This window comes from Hemitrygon akajei, chromosome 10, assembly GCF_048418815.1.
Source record: "Hemitrygon akajei chromosome 10, sHemAka1.3, whole genome shotgun sequence".
Classification (NCBI taxonomy): Eukaryota; Metazoa; Chordata; class Chondrichthyes; order Myliobatiformes; family Dasyatidae; genus Hemitrygon; species Hemitrygon akajei.
In genome coordinates, this window is record NC_133133.1 from 35551669 (window position 1) to 35572047 (window position 20379).

Consider the following 20379-nt stretch of genomic DNA (forward strand, 5'->3'; position numbering starts at 1 on the left):
TCTTCTGAATATACAAAAGCACCAGATCTACTGGTTACTCCTTAACTAACGTATGTCATAAACCCAAATCATGAGATTAGCCTATTTTGATGCTCCTTTCAAAATACTCAATTCTGCTCAATCTTTTAAATTTATTTTTCCTTAATTATAAATTTCACCATTTTGTTCCTACCACTGATTAGGCTAGCAGGTTAATAGTTCTTTTTTTCTCTTCCTTCTTTCTTAAATAATTACATTTGCTAATTCCAATCCACAGTGCAAATAGAGAATACTTCAGAAGATCTTAACTGGAGCATTACAATTTCAAAGGCAACCTCTTTCAAAACTCTGTTATCACAAAACTCAGATGATGTTGATCATTAGATCACTGGGACTTATTGCCTTTCAGGCTCATGAGCTTATTTAATTTTATTTTCTGACTAAGTTCCTCTAGCTTTATCATACTCTCTTGGCTGTTGTACATCTGGCAAGCCGTGTGTATCTTCTGGAAGATGAAAAATGCAGTTGAATTATTTTCTACATTTTACTCTGTACTAATGGAATTTCAGTTACTTGCAAAAAGCAAGTAACATTCAACATGAAACATCACTGTCCGGTTACCATATGGATGAAGGTCAACATAAAAAAATCATCTATTTGCAAATTTGCAACTAAAGATTAAACATATGCTAAGGTTTGATGACAGAAATTGAGTTAAACTGTGAAGTTTATGTTCCTTTAAAGTATCTTGAATACTAATTTTTAATTTCACCATAACTCCACGTAAAATGCCACCTGACAAAAACTACAATGCCATTTTAGATCCATAGTCACTACCATAGTTCAGTAATGAAAAATATTTCAATATTCAATCATGAGTTTGCAGGCATTAACACATATCATACTTTTCTCTGCATTTCATGTTCTATGTATTATACTGTATAACAGTGGTTTTGTGTAAAGTGCAATGCTAAATTAGTATTTACACAAAAGACTAAAAAATATTATACATTCTGAAATGGACTGCAGTTTTTAATTATGGAGGTGTTAACTTGATATTTGAATTACTTCTAACCTTATTCTCAGGCATTTTATTTCATCTCCAAAGGGTATACTCCTAATAAAACAAGTTAGATTTATTTTAATGCAAATCGAGCTTTCATATTCTGGTTACATTTACTCACTCTGCCTCAGCAAACAATAATTAAGTAGTTTATAAAACTGCGACATTTTCTTCATTTTCTCAGCTGCAGCAGTATTTTCTAGTTCTGTTAACCTTGGACAAATAATGAGCCACATCATTAAGAGAATTATAAAACACGCTGCCAGTAGAACATTTTGTAAAATCTGGCTTTGATACTTTCACAGAGCAAAGTAGTCAACAACCAGAAAGTCGAGCCAAATGAAATTTCTTGACCGAAAACCTTTGCCAATTGTCTTTCAAACACTGAATACACAAGAGAGAATTTTGAGCATAAAAATGTTAGCTTGGGTTACGTACCCCGTAACTGGGTTTACAGACCAGCAGAAATAGAAGAATCCGTTGGAGTCTGGTGGTACCGACAACTAAAGGTGTTTATTAGTAAATTACCCAATACAGTATCAATAATGCAAATATATGTATAGAACAGGTTAGCAATAATAAAATGAGTAGTGTACGAATAATAATCAACAACAGTAAACAAGCTCTATCAATGTCTAAGGGTAAATGAATTGTCATAAGAGAATATAAAGTTCAGTTCAGTCCATGTGTGCTGAGGTAGTTGGTTGTTGTGTTGCAACGTTGGAGAGAGAGCGAGAGTGAGCGAGATGTAACAGCTGCAGCAGGCAAACCTTCGGTTGTATTCTGATTCCGTTGTACCATTGTGGTCATTTGGTTATGACCCCTCCGTTCTCGGCTAGACCGTTCTTCTGTGGTGGACTCGTCACTCTGGCATGAGTGGACACACACAAGCCCCCACTGGTCCTGCCGTCACACTGTGAGCTTTGTTGACCGATCTCCTGATTCGGTCCTCAAAGCCCCCACCTTCCTGTGGGTGCACAACACTTGGTCAGTGTCCACTGATGTGCCTCGAGGGTGTCTCCCCACACCTGTCTTTTATCCCCACTGACGGGGTATCAGCAATCCATCAACTCAAAATGACCATGTCCATCAAACTAGGCCACTCCTGCTGTCTCCTCAGGAATGTTAAAGAGCAAAGTAACATCCTTGTAGCGAAAGGTAAACAATCAGTGAAGAAGCCATAATACATAAATCAAATGTGTGACTCTCTCTCTTATCTGTAGCAGATGTCCCTGCCTCTGTGCTTCATCAGTCTCTCTCATTAGCAGCATAGCAATGGCAATAGTTCATAGTTCTCAAAGGGGGGAGGAATGGTTAACTCTGCACCCCATTTCCATCAGGTCTGCTCAGCCCTCATAACACTTGCAATGAAATAAAAATGCTGCACTTGTATTAACCAACAGTTTCCAAAGAGAAATATTCAACTGAGAGCAAGAAGTTTAGCTAAAAGCAATTTCATGAGTAATTTAGTTGTTGACCTGTAATTGATTGGAGTTAATAAAGGGACACGGCTGAGATTGTAATTACCAACTATATGCCCAGTAAGACGAAGCTCTTATGTAATGGGTTCCATGGTGAAGTAGCCTACCAATACTCATTCAAACTTGAAGTGTTTATATTAGAGGTGTCCTTCAACACTGAACATCAACAAAATGCTATGACTTTTAGGAAAAAAAGGAGAAGCAGAAATAAAGAAAACCAAAAAAACCTCAGAAAAGAAAGTAAAAGAAGTTCTGCAAATTCATCTGAGAAAGATGTAACTGGCATATACCTAACTTCAAATTCAATATGGAACCTGAATTGTTTCTGACAGATTGACAGACTAACAGGATGAAAACTATAGATAGCTCCTCCTCTGACTCTTCAACAATTGTTACAATTTAAATCAAACTGACTAGTTATATAAGGATCCACATCTCCATTACCCTGCTTGTATTTGTTCTGAAAAGTAGCTAACTAAGCAGGTTAGTACTTTGAACAGATATAGGTCAGAGATCCGTGGCCTGTACACATATTTCTATCACTGCCTGAGAGGTGTAATAATGTCAACTCAGTTTTCTGTTTGTTCTGCAAATATGTCAAAACATATCAACCACTGAGGAGGAATAACTGATCCTGTTTGATATTCTTATCCTCATTGCTGTGAGTGTTTGGGTCAGCTTGGATGGGTGGGTGGAAAAGAGAATGCAGTCAATGAAGTTTTATGTGATGTAACGCCAGCTGTCAGGAAGGCTTACTCCCTGTGGCATAAGCTGCCAATCATGGTGACATTTGCGAGATGCTTTGTGAATTGTCAATTAGAGCAACATACAAAGTTACAGACGAGGAGCCATTGGCAATAAAGGAAAGAAAGATTGCAGAAGATCATTCTGCATATTGGTCAAAATGAATAAATTGTTGTTTTCTACATGACCTGTTAATTTGACAAACTGATATTCCCTCCTTTCAAGGTATCATATGTAACTTGTTCCAGGATGAGTAACAAGGCTTCGTGGATTTCATGGAAAAGATGCAGAACTCTCTTTCACTGAGACTACAGTCTTACTAACTTAGGTTCCCATAGAAACAGGATAAATATGAAGTGTTCAGAATAGGGAATAGACATTGTGTTAGAAAAATATCAACTATTTTGATGCACTTTATATCCTTCTTGATTTAAAAAAAAATATTTTTTCATGGAATGTCAACGTTGGTATTTATGGATCATTTCTAAGGCAGCACTTAAGAATCAAACACTTAAATGAACCTGAAATCACATAGCAGCTAAAATGAGTAAGGTTTGCAGATTTTCTCATCCAAAGGACATTAGTGAGCCAGATGGATTTTTACAGCAATCTGGTGGCTTTATGGTTACGATTACTAAAACTAGCTTTTAATTTCAGATTTATTTAATTATTTGAAATAAATACTCCAGCTGCCTTGGTGAGATCAAAACTCATGCCTTTGAATCAACTGTCCAGGACTCCAACATCTAATCCAGTACCTTACGCTACTATAACTTTGATATGATGCTACATATACAGGAAGTCAGCAATGCATTAAGCATTTCACTGACATTATTTTGCTTCACCACTAATAATTATTCTTCATGTAAGATTTTTTTCATATTTTCCAACAAACTTTGTTGAGATAGATAGATAGATAGATAGATAGATAGATACTTTATTCATCCCCATGGGGAAATTCAACATTTTTTCCAATGTCCCATACACTTATTGTAGCAAAACTAATTACATACAATACTTAACTCAGTAAAAATATGATATGCATCTAAAATCACCCTCTCAAAAAGCATTAATAAATAGCTTTTAAAAAGTTCTTAAGTAGTTTACTTAAATACATTGAATGGTAACTTAAGCTCAGTCCTAACCCCGGCACTTAAACATATCTTACCCCTGGCGGTTGAATTGTAAAGCTGAACAGCATTGGGGAGTATTGATGTCTTCATCCTGTCTGAGGAGCATTGCATCGATAGCAACCTGTCGCTGAAACTGCTTCTCTGTCTCTGGATGGTGCTATGCAGAGGATGTACAGGGTTTTCCATGATTGACCGTAGCCTACTCAGCGCCCTTCGCTCTGCTACCGATGTTATACTCTCCAGTTCTTTGCTCACGACAGAGCCCGCCTTCCTTACCAGCTTATTAAGACATGAGGCATCCTTCTTCTTAATGCTGCCTCCCCAACACGCCACCACAAAGAAGAGGGCGCTCTCCACAACTGACCTATAGAACATCTTCAGCATCTCACTACAAACATTGAATGACGCCAACCTTCTGAGGAAGTACAGTCGACTCTGTGCCTTCCTGCACAAGGCATCTGTGTTGGCAGTCCAGTCTAGCTTCTCGTCTAACTGCACTCCCAGATACTTGTAGGTCTTAACCTGCTCCACACATTCTCCATTAATGATTACATCTACTGCAAAATTCTTTAAGTCTAGTCACAATTCAACCTCTTCGACTCTGCCTTTTTGATTTTGGTCTCTTGTTGGTTTCACAAATGACAGTTCCTTTCTAATATCTCACTTAAATAGCTGATCTCTAAAGTGAGATGCTATAACTGTAAAAGTATTTTCCATAATTAGGCAGAGAATAATTGATTTATTTTCACTGCAACCTCTTCTTTCAACATAGCAATAATCAACAACAATTAGAGAGGATAGGAATCTTGCCTGACTTTCTTTGACCAACATTACTGATAACTTTGGCCTGACTACATTCAGTAAATTTTCCACAAAGAAACAAACAAGATACCTTCCAGCCTCTCTGGCTTAGGTACTATATGTGTTATTCTCACTTTTTTGGTCCTCTGTCATGAACTCAAAAAGTAGTACATTTTAATCTTCTCCAAATAAAGTTACACAATTCTGAAGAAATCATGTAAAACTTGTGCTTTGTTACATGCCCCTTTACACTTCTCTTTACATTTCACCTGTTGAATGTGATTTACTTCCTAAAGTTGCAAAGCTTAAGTGACTTTATGATAAATTCAATATGAGAGATGCAATTGGAAAACATGGAATTGTAATAACAACTTCAATATGACAGAATGGGTAGTTAATGGAGGAAATAAAATAATATAAGGTACAGAATGAAAAGGTGAATAACTATTGGGGAACAGTTTGGACGGCTGAAGGTTCTGATAGAGAAAATACTTCGGAGAGATGATTTTTTACTATGGAAAGAGTAAGGGCTTGTAAGGGAGGTCGTAGAAAGTGGAGAAAAGTGAAGATACCAATTCTTGAATGATTAAGGGTTACTCTGCAATAGGTCAAAGGCCAGAACATGTTGGATGGGGTGGAAGGAGTTTTATGCAAGCATTGTTTGGGTATGGGGCAGTTAACAAATCAGATGTAAGTTAAGGTGAGAAGAATGAAGGAGCAAGTAAGATGTTAAAGATTCAAGTTTGTTTAGTGTCATTTCCAGTACACAAGTGTAAAGGGGAATGAAATAATTGTTACTCTGGATCCAATGCAGCACATGAAAACACAATAGATGAAGAACACAATAAAAGAAATACACAATAAATAGAAATACATGAAATAGTTGATATACATAGGTTGATCGTAAATCCATAAAGTGTCTGTACATATGGTGACTTTGACAGGAAATGATAAAGTAGTGGTGTTGGGTTGTGGAGAGGTGCATCAGTGGGTAGAAGTTTTGATCTTACTGCTTGGGGAAACTAACTATTTTTGATTCTGGTGGTCCTGGTGTTGATGCTATGTAGATTCCTCCTGATGGGAGTGGGACAAATAGTCCAGTCCAGGATCCTTCATAATGTTACTGGCCCTTTTCAGGCACCTTACTGTATATATGTCCTTGATGGCAGGTAGGCTGGTGGCAGTGAAGTGTTGGGCAATTTTGACTACCCGTTGTAGAGCAATGGAGTTTCTGTACCATGCAGTGATTCAGCATCTTAGGATGCTCTCTACTGCATATCTGTGGAAGTGCATGAGTATGGATGTGCAGAATCCAGCTCTCTTCGGCCTCTTTGGACAGTAGAAGCTTTAGTAAGTTTTGCTGACTATCAGATGCCTTTTGGGACCATGTGAGGTTGTGTGTGTGGTGAACTACATATACCTGTCCGGACACGCCCCCCCTTCCCGGCTGACTGTTCCTGTGGCTCCTCCCACAGACTCCTGTATAAAGGCGATTGGAGGCACAGCCCCGGCCTCAGTCTCCAGGATGATGTGTGGTGGTCACTTGCTGCTTGTTCTTTCTTCCAGCCAATAGAAGCCTACCTTAACTCACGTCTCCGAGAGTTATTGATGGTGCATCAGTGTGAAATGTGCACTCTCAGGAGTTTAAACTGCTTGCAGTTTCCAGTACTGTGCCTACCAATGTAAAGGGAAGTGTGAGTGCTGCAAGTTCTCCTGAGACCAATAATCATCTTTTTTGTTTTGTTGACATTGAGGAAGATGTTATTTGCCTGCCACCAGGCCTCGAGTTCTTCCAGCTGCTCTCTGCAGGCTATCTTATTGCTGTTGGTGATGAACCCCACCACTCTTGTATCATTGGTGAACTTGGTAATGTGATTACTCAGGTGGTTGTCTGTGCAGTCATGAGTGAGCAGAGTGTACAGTGATGGGCTCAGCACCCGGTGGTGCATCGTGTTGAGGATGATGAGGAGGGAGGAGCAGTTGTGTATCTTGACTATCTGAGGTCTGTTTGTTAGAAAGTCCAAAATCCAGTTGCACAATGGTCCATTTAGACTGAGGAGCAGGAATTTCTCATAAAATTCAGGCAGTAGGTTCAGAAAAAGTAAAAATGCTGCAGGGTAAAAGTTAGATATTGGCAATCAATAATTACACATGTGAAATTTACATTAACAAATCATGGATTCTAAATCAGAAAAAGAGGGATATCTTGCTAAAGCTAAAATAAACAGCATAGATCGTGAATATTCTAACATGACTCCAATAAACATAACATGCTTCAAAACCATTAATGAGATGAGGAGAGTGAGAATTACTTTCATAAACTGAATCCATTTTCATTGCAAGAACAAAATACAAATGTGATCTTATTACTGACTGTTTAGAGAAGATTCCTATCAAATGAAGAGTATCATGTCATGTAGGCAGTTTTGAGGTTAACCTGATTCTGCAGATTATGCATGATTATGAGTAAGTATCTGAGAACAGCACTTTACTTGTGGAGATGACTGCATGTAGTATGATAACAAAGGGATTTGTTATTTCCGTATAATTATAATTGGTCCTAATTAAAATAATTAAACAGAACTCTATAATGGCAAACATTAAGGATGCCAATGAATCAAATTCCATCACGACATTGCCCAAATGCTCCTTAGTCCTCATTTCCAAATCTTCAACATCTGACAATTTTGTGTCAAGTCACTAATAAGGTTAAAGGCATACCTGGTTCAGATGATGAATAAATCTTACTGCCAAAACTGACAACTGCTTGGCAGTTCAGTGCGATTCCAAATGAATCTGCTCCACGTAACTTGGCTCCTTCAAAAACAAAAAAAAGAAGAAACTTAACCAATAGTGATTTAAGACTATTCTTTCAGATCCCCCACAATTCCCATCTTGACTTTTAGGAAATATTGTATTCCATAAGTCAAGTTATCCAACTCTTGTATCTGTTGTTCTGTTTTTAAAAAGAAGGTGGAGAAAGGCAGTGAAATCTAGGTTTTGTTTTGTGTTCTTTGTTCATTAGCATCAATAATTAGTGTTCTGGTACTCCTCTAAACCCTGTTTCTTCATCCCACCTCAATGGAACAGCCACTTATTGAATAAATAGCTATCCCTGTTCATTAATTAAGAGACTAAAGTTGCATACAAACCATTATTCTGGTTGCAATCAATCAGCTCAGCAAAGAATGGGAATTTTAACTTAACAGCCTCAAGTCTACAAATCTCAGTGCCTTTCTCACAGAACCACCTGAAGATCTGGGCCATCATATTGTCACATGCAACAGTTTTATCAGCAAATGGTTGTAATTTGAGTATCACAACTGTACATCCATCATAAGTTCATCATCAGATAAGATTACAGAGAAGCTTTTTATTGCCTTTTGTTAGAGATTATACTTGCACTGCACCACATGAATCTATATTTCGATTGCCTACTCTGTGGAAGGCAAATAGATAACCATCTCCTATAAACTCAGTTGTAATCTTTATCGGCTTATGTTATATTACAAAAGGGGAAAAAAAGCTTATGCAACAACATGTTCATGGTACAAAATAAATGTTCATTGGTTGCAAATACTAATTTTCTTAACATATAGACAGCAAAAAGGTATATTCCAAATTTCCTGCAAAGCTATTCTACATTGCCTTATGTTTAGGTTGAAGCTGATGATACAACAAGAGAAATATTGGCGTAAGTAATCATTGGTAGAATAGGCATAATTTCAGCATTTAACAGTTTGAGGGAATCCTGAACCACTGGAACTTAGCTGCTGCTAAGTTAACAAATTTTATGTCACATGCCGATGATAATAAACCTGATTTTGATTCTGATCCTGATTCTGGTTCTGATTCTTTCACCAACATCCACCAATTTTATTTCCTTGCATGAGATGGTGACTTGAAACATTTACTCTTCCTCTCACAAAAGACAGCATTTCCTGTTTTTGTTTCAAATTTCCAGCACCTGGAGTATCTTGGATATCTGTTTCTTGGATAGTTTTATATCTCCTTTGTCCTCATTGAGTTGTTTTACTTACATTATGCATATTACACAACACATATTTTTTTCCAATTGACAAAAACTTAAAACCTTAAAACGTTCTCCAATTAAGAAGCAACACACACAAAATGCCAGAGGAACTCAGTGGGTCATGCAGCATCAATGGAAATGAATAAACAGTTGAATTTTTGTGATCAAGACCCATCTTCGGGACTGGAAACGAAAGGGGAAGATGATAGAATAAAAAGCTGCTGGGGGGAGGGGAGGGAAGGACACTAGCTAGAAGGTGATAAGTGAAGCCAGGTGGGTAGGAAAGTTGAAAAGCTTCAATTCAGAATTTATTTATTTATGTCCTGAATCTAATTGTAGACACATAATTTTATACATACAAAAATTGCTCAATAAATGTATAACCCTTCTCATATACTTTCCTATCAAAGACAATCAATAGTTCTGATCATGACTCTATTTGTCCCCCAAACCACTCTAACTCCAGGAATACAGGACTATGCCAGACACCAGAATGGAATGAAGTATGATGTGTAACAGACCAGAACTCATGACTGCTAATGATTCTGCCCCTCAAGTCTAGGCTTTAGCATTTTCCACATGGTTCTGCGACTCATCAGCTCTTGAAGGGTGCTCTGCATTCTCAGCACAACAGCTACTAATTTATCGTCCACAAATTAGCACCACAATGGGCTATTCTATTTGCTTTGTTGATTGCTGTTTCATGGTGACTGGACAAGCAAGTATCAATGGAATAGTACTCTATGAATGATTTCAATTCTGAAATGTCATTCTTCTTAAACTCCATCACAGCATGAGTAAGGTAACATTTACAATCGGCTGCACTTAGTAAATGTGTCATAAAAATCTTATTAGCTGTAGAAGATATGTCTTTTCCCTAATAATGTTTCTTTCTGACAAGCTGACAGATATCAGCTGCACAATCTGTTGAGATCAGATGCTTGGTGTCACCTTTAGCTATTTGCCCTAACACAGATTTATGACATAGGACATTACACGCTGAGCAGTAGAATCTGATTTTTTTTCCTTGAGCAGTGACCTACCTGGTTTGTTATTGCAGGACATCTAACAGAGAGAAAAAAATATAGGATGGAGACTCATTCTGTGAACACATCTGTAGATGTGGCCACTCGTGGTTTTGCTAATGAACGTGGGTTTTACCCCGCTGCTGCATGTCATTTACCAAGATTGCATGGAAAGCAGAAAAATGGAAAGTGCCTCTTTTCCTGCTGAGAAATTATTTAAAAATGCAACTATTTTTCCATTTCCAATTCTTTCTGCTCGGCTGCTAAGCATATTGAGGGGAAAATTGATGCAAAATGATTGGTAGCAAATCAGGAGCCTGCATTGATCCAGCCAACACTACTCCTTTGCCTTTCCTACAACAGAAGATGTATTTATTTTAGGTATATCAAGGGCTTTAGAATAGCTATCAATAGTCTTCCAGTGCATTACCCAATTTGTCACAGTTCACGTGCACACTCAGAAAATACATGTTATCAGGCTATTTTGCTGTGAGATGCATTACAATTGAACCTGATGTTATCTCTCCGTATGCAAAGCACTAGCTGCTAAATAAAAGAGTAAACTCTCTAATCTCTGCGCTCTCTAGGGAACATCACTGAAGGAAGATAATGTGATGGCACTGACAATTCTTTGTTCTCTAGCTCTGTCACATTTTAGGACCTTTTCATCACATTTTTTCAAGGATTTTGGTATTAAAGTTGCTTTTAAATGTTGAGGCTTAAAGCCGTGGTTGTTAAGTTGCTAATCAGATTTGTTGGATAATATTTCTCCGTGTACTGTAAATAATAAGTAACTCGTTAGCTTTTCCTGGTATTTTAAAAAAATCCACTCAGGCTGTGGAAATAAAAGATGAGGCAATAGATTGATATCAGAATCAGGTTTACTATCACAGGCACACATTGTGAAATTTGCTAACTTAGCAGCAACAGTTCAATGCAATACATGATAATACAGAAAGAAAAATAAATAAATAAATTACAGGTGGTTTATAGATGCATATTGAATAGATTAAATATAGTGCAAAAACAGAAATAATATATACTTAAGAAGTGAGGTAGTGCTCATGGGTTCAATGTTTATTTAGGAATCTTATGGCAAAGCAGAGGAAGCAGGTCCTGAAAAGCTGAGTGTGTGCCTTCAGGCTTCTGTACCTCCTTCCTGATGGTAACAATGAGAAGAGGGCATACCCTGGGTGATGGGGGTCCTTAGTAATGGATGTTGCCTTTCTGAGGCACTGCTCCTTGAAGATATCTTGGATACTACAGAGGGTAGTACACAAGATGAAGCTGACTAATTTTACAACTTTCTGTAGATCCTTATAGTCCTGTGCAGTAGCCCCCCACCCCATACCTGACAGTGATGCAGCCTGTCAGAATGTTCTTTAAGTGTTTTAGTTCACAAGTCAAATCTCTTCAAACTCCTAATGAAATACAGCCACTGTCTTGCCTTCTTTATAGCTTGAGACCAGGTTAGATCCTCAGAGATCTTGTCCCTAAGAACATGAAATTGACTACTCTCTCCACTTCTGATCCCTCTATCAGGATTGCTTCATGTTTTCTCATCTAACCCTTCCTGAAGTCCACAAACAGCTCTTTGGTCTTAGTGAAGTTGAGAACCAGGTTGTTGCTATGACATCACTCCTCTAGTTGGTATATCTCACTTCTGTATGCACTCTCATCTCCATCTGCGATTCTACCAACAATGGTTGTATCATCAGCAAATTTATAGATGGTATTTGAGTTACACCTAGCCACACAGCCATGAGTATAGAGGGAACAGAGCAATGGGCCAAGAACACACCCTTGAAGTGCACCAGTGTTGATCATCAGCGAGGAGAATATATTATCACTAATCTGCACAGATTGTGGTTTTTCGGTTAGGAAGTTGAGAATCCAGTTGCAAAAGGAGATATACCTGTGGAATGCAAGAGAGGAAATTTGTTGAAAGCCTACAAGGTGGCTTTTTAGAACACTGGCTGGGATGATGGCAGAACAGAGGTGGCTGAAGTTTCTGGGAATAGTCCACAAGGCACAGGATAGCTACTTCCCACAGAAGAAGTTGTTCTCAACTGATAGGAGTAAGCAACTGGGGCTAACAAAGGAAGTTAAGGATTGCATGAAATTGCAAAGAAAAGGCATATAAGGTACCAAAAGTGAGTGGGAAGTTGGATGATTGGGAAGCTTTTAAAATCCAACAAAAGACGAAGAGAAAATTTCTTCAGGCTAAAGTATCAAATAAAGACATAGGATTAGAGTAATAGTTGTCTTTATTATAATTTTAATTTTCATTGATAACCTAGCACAAGACACTGTTGTTCTGCATGTTAGTTACACATGCCTCCAAACTTTTTGTTTGGGATGCAAATTGATTTATAATTGAGATGGAAACTTAAATTGTTGTAAGTTGAGGAGATCATATATCACCTCTTTTACAATGTGTAATGGATATTCACTGTCTTTGAGCAAGGGAAATTAATTTTTTTATATAACCAAGTTCAGCTTTCTAACCACAGCTGCTGACACTTCTAAAGATCAAGGTGTTTAGTTTTGTTTAGCTGCTTGCTGAAAAGGGGCTGTAAATGCATCAACAATCCCTCACTATTTTGTTCTCTTTTGCACTGTTTATTATTTATTTATTATTGTAACTTTAAGTAATTTTTTTGTGAAATTTCACAACGTCAGTGATAATAAACCTGATTCTGATTATTATTCTGCGTCTGATCTTGCCTTACCTTTTGCTTGCTGTACCTGTCTTCACTGACCGAAAGGGTATTGGAAGTTTGGCAGAATACAATGTCAGTGATTCATGTAGATGAGATCATCTTAAGTGAGACAGAAGCATAAACGTCAGTAGTTATTAGTCTACTAAAGTGTGCAGCCATGTTGTGTAGTTCAAGGTGTTTCTGATAAATCATCTACAATTTCATAACATAGTGTTGTTCTATGTTCTATTAATAGTTATGTGAACTGCAAATCTGCCTCATAGAATATCTCCAAAGACATAACTGATGATGAAGGTAGTCGCAAACAACTAACATATGGTGTTGCACGGTAGCAGAAAGATTGGCAAAATCACTGATTGGGGTTCGATTCCTGTCACTCTCTGTAAGGAGTTTCTACGTTCTCCTCATGACTATGTAGGTTTCCTCCCACATTCCAAAGACATACGGGTTATGTAAGTAAGTTGTGGGGATGTTACAGTGGTGCCAGAAGACACTTGCAAGCTGCCCCCAGCACAATTCGATTTGCCGCGAACAACACATTTCACGGTTATGTTTTGATGCTTTGATATACATGTGACAAATAAAGATAACCTTATCTGTCTAACATATCTTGAAAATATTGGCAGTTTTGCAGAAAGTCTGCAGTTTACAGAAATTCTTCAGAAGAAATTGAGCATACGCAATCCGTAAAATCATAACATATACGAGTTGAATTAGGTCATTTAGCTCATTGACTTCCACTCCACTATTCCAGCAGAGCTGATTTAGATAGATAGATAGATAGATAGATTGATACTTTATTCATCCCCATGGGGAAATTCAACTTTTTTCCAATGTCCCATACACTTGTTGTAGCAAAACTAATTAGTTCTTAAGTTCTTAAGTCCTGGCGGTAGAATTGTAAAGCCTAATGGCATTGGGGAGTATTGACCTCTTCATCCTGTCTGAGGAGCATTGCATCGATAGTAACCTGTCGCTGAAACTGCTTCTCTGTCTCTGGATGGTGCTATGTAGAGGATGTTCAGAGTTATCCATAATTGACCGTAGCCTACTCAGCGCCCTTCGCTCAGCTACCGATGTTAAACTCTCCAGTACTTTGCCCACGACAGAGCCCGCCTTCCTTATCAGCTTATTAAGACGTGAGGCGTCCCTCTTCTTAATGCTTCCTCCCCAACACGCCACCACAAAGAAGAGGGCGCTCTCCACAACTGACCTATAGAACATCTTCAGCATCTCACTACAGACATTGAATGATGTCAACCTTCTTAGGAAGTACATTCGACTCTGTGCCTTCCTGCACAAGGCATCTGTGTTGGCAGTCCAGTCTAGCTTCTCGTCTAACTGTACTCCCAGATACTTGTAGGTCTTAACCTGCTCCACACATTCTCCATTAATGATCACTGGCTCCATATGAGGCCTAGATCTCCTAAAGTCCACCACCATCTCCTTGGTCTTGGTGATATTGAGACGCAGGTAGTTTGAGTTGCACCATATCACAAAGTCCTGTATCAGTTTCCTATACTCCTCCTCCTTTATTATTCCTCTCAACCCCATCTTACTGTCTTCTCCCCATAACCTTTGATGCCTTAACTAAACAAGAACCTATGAATCTCCACTCTAAATAGATCCAATGTCTTGGCCACCACAGCCGTCTGTGGCATTGAATTCCACAAAGTCACCACCAAAAGAAATTCCTTCTCATCTCTGTAATAAAGGGACTTCCTTCTATTCTGAGGCTTTGCACTCTGGTCCCAGACTCCATCACTATAGGAAACATCCTCTCCATGTCCACTCTATCCAAGGCTTTCAATACTGAATACGTTTCAAAGAGATCCTCCTTCATTCTTCTAAACTCCAGTGAATACAGGCCCAGAACCATCAAATCCTCCTCATATGTATATTCCTGGTATCATTCTTATGAACATCCTTCGGACCCTTTCTAATGCTAGCACATCCCTTCTCAGATATAGGGCCCAAAATTGCTCACAGTACACATGTGATCTGACCAATGACTTAAAACCTCAGCTTTATATCCTTGTTTTGATATTCTAGACCTCTCAAAATGAATGCTAATATTGCATTTGCTTTCAATCAATGGCACTTAGATAGATAGATAGATACTTTATTCATCCCCATGGGGAAATTCAACATTTTTTCCAATGTCCCATACACTTATTGTAGCAAAACTAATTACATACAATACTTAACTCAGTAAAAATATGATATGCATCTAAAATCACCCTCTCAAAAAGCATTAATAATAGCTTTTTAAAAGTTCTTAAGTAGTTTACTTAAATACATTGAGTCCTAACCCCGGCACTTTAACATATCTTACTCCTGGCGGTTGAATTGTAAAGCCGAATGGCACTGGGGAGTATTGATCTCTTCATCCTGTCTGAGGAGCATTGCATCGATAGCAACCTGTCGCTGAAACTGCTCCTCTGTCTCTGGATGGTGCTATGTAGAGGATGTTCAGGGTTTTCCATGATTGACCGTAGCCTACTCAGTGCCCTTCGCTCTGCTACCGATGTTATACTCTCCAGTACTTTGCCCACGACAGAGCCCGCCTTCCTTACCAGCTTATTAAGACGTGAGGCGTCCCTCTTCTTAATGCTGCCTCCCCAACACGCCACCACAAAGAAGAGGGCGCTCTCCACAACTGACCTATAGAACATCTTCAGCATCTCACTACAAACATTGAATGACGCCAACCTTCTAAGGAAGTACAGTCGACTCTGTGCCTTCCTGCACAAGGCATCTGTGTTGGCAGTCCAGTCTAGCTTCTCATCTAACTGTACTCCCAGATACTTGTAGGTCTTAACCTGCTCCACACATTCTCCATTAAAGATCACTGGCTCCATATGAGGCCTAGATCTCCTAAAGTCCACCACCATCTCCTTGGTCTTGGTGATATTGAGACGCAGGTAGTTTGAGTTGCACCATATCACAAAGTCCTGTATCAGTTTCCTATACTCTTCCTCCTGTCCATTCCTGACACACCCCACTATGGCCGTGTCATCAGCGAACTTCTGCACATGGCAGGACTCCGAGTTACCAGGCAATCACAAGCTTCTGTAGGCATGGAGATAAGGTTGCCTAAATATCAGGGATTTTCAAGGAAGTCCGTGAGGTGACAAACGTGGACAAGAAGTGGCAGGTTGAAATAAAAGTCAGACTGTGGTAGTCTGTAGTTCAAAATGAAATGCTCACAACAGGAGAGTTAAACAGCAGGAGAAGTTAACCTTGAGCAGAGAACCTTGGTTATAGCAATGCCTTTGAGAGGTAGGAAATGGGGCAATGAACACTGCTTTAAGAGATGGTAATGTAGCTGTTCAATTGTCATGGACTCGCTATGACAACTATTGCACTGCTACTGAAATGATAACCTGTCACTAAAGGTCAAAGATATTCTCTTCATACAGTAGTGCAGAAGTTGGAGATTATTTTTAATCATGGCATTTGAAAGGACAACATTACAGACTTTCCATGAGAAATCAAACAAAACAGAAAACAGGACAACCTTGTCTTTCTTCAGACTTGATAAGAAACCTTTCTGGTTTCCACTCTGTGATTAGGACTATGTTACAAACCTCTGATTGGAGCAGACATATCTAACTGCTGTTCATCTCCACTGCTCCACTTTAAAAGCTTCCCAATCCCCTAACTCCCCACTAATTTCTGTTCCCTAATATGCTGTCTTTTACTTTTATATTGGCTTTGACTTCCTTTGTCAGCCACAGTTGTGTCACCCTGCCTTTGGTATACTTCATCTTTGGGATGTATCTATGCTGTGCCTTCCAAATTGCTCCCAATAACTCCAATTTTTGCTGCTTTGGCGTTATTCTGGCCAGCTCCTCCCTCATGTCACTCCAATTCCCTTTGCTCCATTGTAATACTGATACATTTGACTTCTTCTTTTCCCTCTTAAATTGCAGGGTGAATTCTATCATATTATGATCACTGCTCCCAAGGGTTCCTTTACCTTGAGCTCCCTGATCAAATCCAGTTCATTACACAACACCCAATCCAGAATAGCTGATCCTATAGTGGGTTCAACCACAAGCTGCTCTAAAAAGCCATCTCATCGTCATTCTACAAATTTTCTTTCTTAGAATACAATATCAACACTGATTTGACTTTCCTAATTGATCTGCAAATTGAAGTTACCATGACTATTGTAGCATTTCCCTTTTGACATGCATTTTCTATGTCCCATTGTAATTTGTAGCCCACATCCTGAGGCCTGTATATAATTCCTATCAGTGTTTTCTTACTCTTGCAATTCCTTAGCTCTTACACATGATCATATCTCTTCCAATTCTATGTCACTTCCTTCTAAGGATTTGATTTCATTTCTTACTAAGAGAGCCATCCCACTCCATCTAACTATCTGTCTGTCCTTTCAATGCAATGTGTATCCTTGGAAGTCAAGTTTCTAATTATAATCATCTTTTAGCCACAAGTCAGTGATGCATGGTATACCTTATTCTGTATACCATGTCCATTCAAATATAACATCTTCAGTTCTGTATTTGTCACCCTTTTCGATTATATTTCCTATTACACTAGAACTCATTCCACTGACTGAAATTTTGCCCTGCAATCTGCCTGTCCTTCTTGACAGTGTCACTACACACAGTCTCTAAAAATTAAGATGGCAAGCCATTGGCTCAAAATAGTGGACAAACCTTATTGGTTAAGGGGGGGTCAAGGTTCTCTTGCTTATTCACATATAAACCTCTTGGGAACATCTATATACTGAATTCTCCACAGCCTTCACATCAAGTTGTCCAGCATAGAAGGAACTACAAGTCCTGAAAATTACTCGTTGCAAGATTTCATTAAACTATCCTTTTCCTTAAGAGATATCCTTTTCCTTCACAGTGCTCCTTTTGTTAACTTCTTATAAAATACACAAGCGTATCTCAGAATCCAACTCATAGAATGATCTTGGAGGAGTTGACAGCAAAGCACAAGGCTTTCTGGTTCTTATCTCTCAACTCCATCTTTCAACCTTGATCAACCACAGCAGGAGCTGATTCCGCAATGCTCCCAGAAGTTGCTGCACTTCCTTCTGGGTCTTTCTCTCACTTTTTACTGTTTGCTTTGATTGCTTCCCACTAGTCCATTGGGTAATCTAAGAGGAGCTTCATTGTTTTCCAGCTGTGCTGTCTGCCATAAGTTCTTGTTTTCCAGAGTCAGCAGTTTCAGGTTCAGCTCTGAAATTTTTTTCCTTTGTTCTGTATTTCCGGTTGGTGAAAGTCATTTAACACGTAACCCTTCAAAATGCTGTATAATTGAGTACAGCATGCTACTGAGGAAGAAAATTTCATAGTTTTATAACCTGCTTGTATTAATAAATTTCTCCTCCTCTCAATTCTAATCAAAAGAGAAATTTTGTGACTCTGCCAGAAAAGCAGAAAATGCCTGAAAATCTCAGCAGGCTGGGCAACATTGTGGAAAGATAATTCATGTTTCAGTCAAAATACTTATTGTCAAAATTGAGAATGAGCGAAGTCAAGTTAGTTGAAGTATCAGAGAAGGCAGGGATCAGCAATGGGTGAAGCAAAGTAGTTGTAATAGACTGAAATGATGTAACCATCGAAAAGACAGGTGAGCTCCTTTGATTTTTTAATGCACTACTGATTTTGTGTCTTCTCTGTGGCCTGTTGTATGGTGAGGTGCACTGGGATGCAATGAAAAGGTCAGAATTTACAAATGAAAGAAATAAAAACTGGGCAGATTTTGCAGTCCTGATGCAAAAAGAAAGAATGAGCAAGTTTTTTTTTAAATTTGGAGAATTCAGCATTGATTTCTGCAGGCTGCGATTCATCCAGACAGGAAATGAGGTATTGTTTCTTCAGCTTATGTTGGACTGGTAACAGTGGCCATATGTAAAGAGGCCAGAGTAGGAGCAGGATGGTGAATTGGAAAGTCAAGACAACTCCCAGGGATTGAGCACTGCTGCTCTGCAAAGCGATCGTCCGATCTATGTTTGGTGCTTCTAATGTAGAGGAGGCAAAAGGAAAACAGAGCACCAGATTAGAAAATTCAAGATTGTTTGGTGTCACTTCCTCTACACTTGTGTAAGCAAAATAAAATAATTGCTACTCCAGATCCAATTCAGCACAAAAAACAAACACAATAATAATAATAATAATAATAATAATAATAATAATAATAATAATAATAATAATAAAGCACACAGAATACCATAAGTACATAGGATAGCTTATATACATAGGTTCATTCTATATCCATAAAGTGATGTTAGGTTGTACATAAGGTACATAAGGTGACTGATCAGAAATAATAAAGTAGTGGTGGAGCTATTGGGTGGATGTGTTGATCAGCCTTACTGCTTGGGAAGGTAACTGGTTTTGAGTCTGCTGGTCCTGGCATAGAGTCTGATATCTCATTCTCTGATGGGAATGGGACAATCAGTCCGTGAGTGGGGTATGTGGGATCCTTCATATTGTTATTGGCCCTTTTCTGATACCTTTCTATACATATATCAAGTACAAGTGAATTGCTGGCGTATCTGCAAATATTATTTGGGGTCTGAAGTTGGTGGGAGGGAAAGAGGCAAAAGTACAGCTATTGTGCATTCTGCATTGCATAGGAAAGGTGGTGTGGACAAAACACTAGATTAGGGAGCAGGAGAGAATGATCCCTTCAAAATACTGTAAGAGCAGAGGAGGAGATTATTTGTTTTGTAATGGAAGCTTACTGGAGCTGTTGGAAGTTATGAAAGCTTATTTGTTAAATGTGCAGGCTCGTGGGGTCAAAGATTCAAAGTACACTTATTATGTATGTATGCAGTACACAATCCTGAGCTTTGTCTTCCCACAGACAGCCATGAAACAAAGAAACACTATGGAATCTGTTCAAAGAAAACACACAGAATAAAAAACATCAAACCATAAAGTCCTTGAAACAGTCTAAGAATATCCAGTTTACCTCGGTTCAGTTCAATTTAGCACTGTGTCGTTTGTAGACTGCAGGCTGCAAAGCCAGTCCACCTCAATCAAAATCGCACAAAATAGCAATAAAAAGGAGTAACCAGAAACCAAAACACATGTAACATGAACGGAAGAATCCAATCCACAAACTACATTGATCAAACCTTGTCCAAGACCCAAGGTCTCTGCAATAGAGAAACCAAACACAGATTGAGTGACTTCCTTGCAGAGAACTTGGGCTCAATATGCACAGGTGATGCCACTTCAATTCTCACTGTAACTCCTATTCTGACCTGTTTATCTGCGGCCCCCTTCACTGCCACAGGAAAGCTAAACTAGAGGAAAATCATCTGATGAACTGTCTATCCACTTTGCAACCTGGAATGAATACTGAATTTTCTAACTTCAACTAGATCGCTCTTTCTGTTTCCCATA

The 20379-nt window shown here is 38.7% G+C and overlaps 1 protein-coding gene across 5 annotated transcripts in view; it reads right to left on the reverse strand.

Annotated features, from left to right (window-relative positions):
* tenm1 (teneurin transmembrane protein 1) overlaps positions 1-20379 on the reverse strand; it is a 2244326-nt gene that overhangs the window by 1049551 nt on the left and 1174396 nt on the right. For all 5 annotated transcript variants that reach the window (XM_073058035.1, XM_073058034.1, XM_073058032.1 and 2 more), the window contains exon 4: positions 7923-8018. The gene's annotated coding sequence lies outside the window, so the exon portion shown is untranslated. The remainder of the gene's footprint in view (positions 1-7922; positions 8019-20379) is intronic.